This window comes from Nelumbo nucifera, chromosome 5, assembly GCF_055504915.1.
Source record: "Nelumbo nucifera cultivar China Antique chromosome 5, China Antique-T2T, whole genome shotgun sequence".
Taxonomy (NCBI): Eukaryota; Viridiplantae; Streptophyta; class Magnoliopsida; order Proteales; family Nelumbonaceae; genus Nelumbo; species Nelumbo nucifera.
The window spans coordinates 25,926,981-25,931,685 of NC_142653.1; positions in this window are offsets into that span (position 1 = coordinate 25,926,981).

Sequence of the window (4,705 nt, forward strand, 5' to 3'; positions counted from 1 at the left end):
CGTCAGACTCGAGTCACTTTCTTTCAGATTTTCTTTTTCATCTTTTCGTGTTCGATTTCCCGGGGATTGGGCCATGGGGTAGCTCCAACCTCCGCATCCTCAACCCATGACAAAACACCACGTAAGCCTCTTACACATAGGTCCCTAGTGATTGGCCATGATTTCCAAAATTTGGAACCCTAGATGGATTTCGTTTCGCTATTTGATGCTTGATCCATGGCTTTGTTGGATTTGGTTTCCCAGTGATGAAATTACCCTTACTTTATAAATTCGGTGTATCAAAATTTGACTCAGAATCCGTTGATTCACTGCTGGAGTAGTCTTGTTTGGATTTGATTTAGAAGAACCCTAGCCCTCGATCTATCATTTGACACATAATTACGTTCCCATGATTCAACTAAGTGGGGCCCTATGGGATACGGAAAAGCAGCGACAGTTGACCTTTGAGTAAATATGTGTTTGGGATACCTGACTTTTATTAAATATACTTTGATTTATCTTCAAAATTCAAGAAAGTATTTATTAAATAGTTTATTGACAATTAAGTGTCATCAGACACTGCATTGACAGAACAGTAAATAGATAGATGTATATATATATATATATAGGATAAACATAATAATATAAAGGGAGAAGTACAAATCAGCCCAGCTCAGAAAACACTGCCTAAGTCATACAAAAATAAAGGAAAGTCATACAAAACACTGCCTAAGTCAAATAGGGCAGTAGCATTGAATCAAAGCTTGGAGATGATGCTAAAAATCACGGACATGGATAATTTGGATTTTGGGTGGAGATCCAGATCCACGTAGGACTGAGTCTGGGGGTCTCTCATTGACTTAAATACACGTGGTAAGTGCAGGTGCAAGGGAAGGCTTGGGTCAGTACAGCTCTCCGCTAAGCACATATGACGAGACGAGGCGACCAACCCATCTGTCTGACTCAGTCCTTACTCATAATATCGCCAGCTGTGCAGTGCTCCCTCAACTTACGGCCATTCTATTTCAGTATTTCTATTCGAGACGGAGAGTGGAGAATGGAGAGCCTGGTGATGGTTGTCCTGCATAAAGCTTCCATCGATATCGTCTCTCACCTTAAACCAAACACAGCCCAGGCGGAGACGTCGACAGATTATTTTTCCCGCCATCTTCCCACGCGAATATGCTGTTCTCGAGCCCAGCGCACTGACGAGTGGTGACTGGTGAGAGGTGTCAAAACTCTCATCGCCAGTTTAAGGCAGGACGACATGTACTGAGGAGTGATCACAGGGATTCGAGGTTAGGAGACGAGATACCCGCAACGTGTTGAGTCATTACCTACGGACCTACCCGTCACGTTTCGAAGATTCCGAATAAATTGCATAATGTGTCGGGACAGGCTTTAAACATCCATACTTATCCCCCGCTCCCCGGCAAAAATAAATAAATAAATAACCCCTAAGATATTCTGCGATGGTGCAAGGACATGTTTGGAAGTGATTATATTAAAAATAAATATTTATTTGGATAAGCACTTATTTGTATTTAACATCCAATTATATTAAATAAGTACTTATTTCATATTAATGTTTGGTATAGTCTTTTTTCTTTAATAAACATTTAAAATAGTATTTGTGACTACTTTGTCTTTCATTTTCTTTCAAATTTTATGAAAATACTTTTATAATGGTACTTTTATAAAATTCAACTATTGATAATTTTGGAATAATGTATAAATAGTTAAAAAAACTGGAAATTTGGGTTTAAAAATAAGTTCTTTTTTTAAATAAACTTTTATTTTGGGATTATTTTCCAAACACCAATAAGTGCTTAATTGTGTGATCTCAGCCCAAATAAACACTTATTTTGAATAAAGCACTCTCAAACATGATCTAAGTTTTTTTTTTTCATGGAGCTACACAACTTGGGGTTGCCCATTCCCTGCGGAATTTGATCTCAGGTCTCTAATCCGACGAGTTAGAGAATATTTTGAAGGTGTTTGGTACGAGTTGCATGGACTCAAATATTTTGAAGGTGTTTGGTACGAGTCTTTTCTTAAATATATTTCTTCCATGCCATCGTTATGGAGGTTTTTTACTTTTCTTTCATATTTCCTATTTCGTTTTAAAACACTTCAATTAATACTAAATGCTTTGAAACTTTTGAATAAAAACAATGAAAATAATGTTTTCACCCTTTTGATCGTCACCTAACAGCACGTTTTGGCAACAAATGATTACGCATATAAACCATGCACAAAACTCAAAGTTGGTTTACAAAATTTATCAAATTTATGTGACAATTATTTAGGAAAACCTCAATCATACCAAACATCACTTTTTTATTTTGGCTGCTTGAGTTTTTCACCAAATATGGCTTCACTACTTTCTAAGTGGAGCCCACATTGCAACATCAAGAGACATTGCATGAAAACGGTTCCAAGTGGACATTTATTATCTCTTTTCCTCATATTTCTTCTCAATCCTTTAGAATTTGGTGAGTTTATTTTTGATAACGTAAAATAAACACGGGACTATTAAAACAAAGTTAAATCTATGATGTCAAACAATAAATACACTTGTTCATGGGCTGGGTAGCCCGATGGCTCAGCTGGCCCGCTTCGTTATTTTTCGGGCCTAGACAAAATTTCAAGTCCGTGGGTTTGAGTTCGACCTTTAAATACCAAGCCCAGTTATTTTCCGGGCCAGGCTTAGGTTTTCTTAAATAAGCCTGGTTGGTACTATTACATATAATAAAAAAGCATTTATGTTATATATAATATATATTTGTTTCTTAAATTATTAATTTACTATTAATAAATACAAGTTAGTTTATTAATTTATTAAATTATTACTAAAATAATATAATATTAGTTTATAAAAGTACACTGAAAATAAGACATTTTGTATATAGGTCGAGCTTCAGGCTTCGGGCTTTATATAAGGGTTAGGCTCGGGCTTGGGCTTGCACATTTTTTGTTGATAAAGAGGCAAAGCCTAGCCCGACTCATGAATAGGTCTACTTAGGGGTGTTGAAAGGTATTGCAATTAATTTGAGGTGTAGATTAGGGTTGTTCATAACAAGTCCCAAACCAACCAACCTGGTCCTATTCAACCCGAGTTGGCCAATTTTTCTTTAGCATCGGTCGGTTTCGGGTTACAAAAAAACATAAACCAATGGTTTGGTTTGGTTTTGGTTTTCATGTGTAAAAACCGAAACCGAACCGACTTAGATATATATTATATATAATATTTCAGATATATTATATATATGATATATTTCAGTTTTATTATATATATATATATATATTTCAGCTTTATTTTGGAAATATGCATATTATTTATAAAATATGTATAAATATTTTACACGTATTTTTTATGGGTTAAGGTATGACTCCAAATTCTTGGAACCAACCCCCACCTAGGTCGGTTCCAAGGTCTAGAACTTTACCTACTCAAATTTGACCAAAGGAAACAGCCTTAAGACTGAATTTCCCTTAAAATAAACCCCAAAACATGTAGACACTAATGGTTAGAAAACCATGGTCTCAATTGACCTCACTTGAGTGATTTGGTCATTTTTCTTTAATTTAAGTAATGTAAAGGGCAATGTTTACAATATTTAAATTATATTTTTTAACTATATATTAATATATATTATGATAACATATGGACTAAATTTCTCAATTTAAACAACAAAGGTAATAGAAGTTTTAAATTTATTATTATTATTATTATAAAACAATAAAGTTTTGGATAAATTACATGAATCCCCTATACTATGGGGCCTGTGACACAGCCCCCCTGTACCGTCGCCATTAAACAAAGATCCCCTTTCCATTAGTGTTCCATCAAAGAAGATTCTCTTTCCCGCATTTTAAGACTTTTAAATACCCAAAGTGCCCTTTTGATAAATATTCGGACAATTTTACCCTCATTGTCCTTATTATACTTGCATTACCCTTCGCCTTTCCGACCTTTTTCCCTTTTCCTACTCCGTCGCAGCGAAGTTTCAAGAGCAAGTCACAGTGTTGATCAACTCGACGGAGGCGAAGGTGTGTGTTTACTGCGGCAACTCTTTCTTCGACAATTATCCCCACGTCAACGAGTGCTCTTTCTCCATGATAAGAGGTTTATCAGCGTTAGGGTTTATAGGGTCTCGTTTCGCTTTTCAGATGGATTCTCTTCAAAATCGTTTAGGTTTTTGGATGATAATACTCACTTGTTGTTTAAGTAACCCTACTTTGTTTTTACTTGGCTAAGTATGTATAGATACCCTTAATACTAGGTTATTCTAAGCTTCGGCTCAATGGGTTGAGTTTAATGCATGCAAGGAAGTTAGTGGAGTTTAATAAATCACCCTCCATCAGATACTAATGTTCATGCATGGAGGGAGTTTAACGGAGGCTATTGTTCATGCATGGGGGAGGTTTAATGTTGATGCATGTAAGAAGTTTAATGGAGTTTAAGTGTATAAAGACGGGTGTCATGTAGGCTATTATTTGTAGATTGATGTTCATGTTGTTTAGTTTAATGGAGTTTATCTCTAGATGTTCATGTTATTGATTTTTAATGGAGTTCAATGTTCATGTTGTTTAAATTAGGGTTAATCTTCATGATGTTTGCTGAAAATTAACGTTATTGCATTTGTTGTAGAAATGAGTTATCATTCGAGATAAACCCTATAGTCAGTCACCCAGTAATCTGAAGATTGAAATAAATGTATGT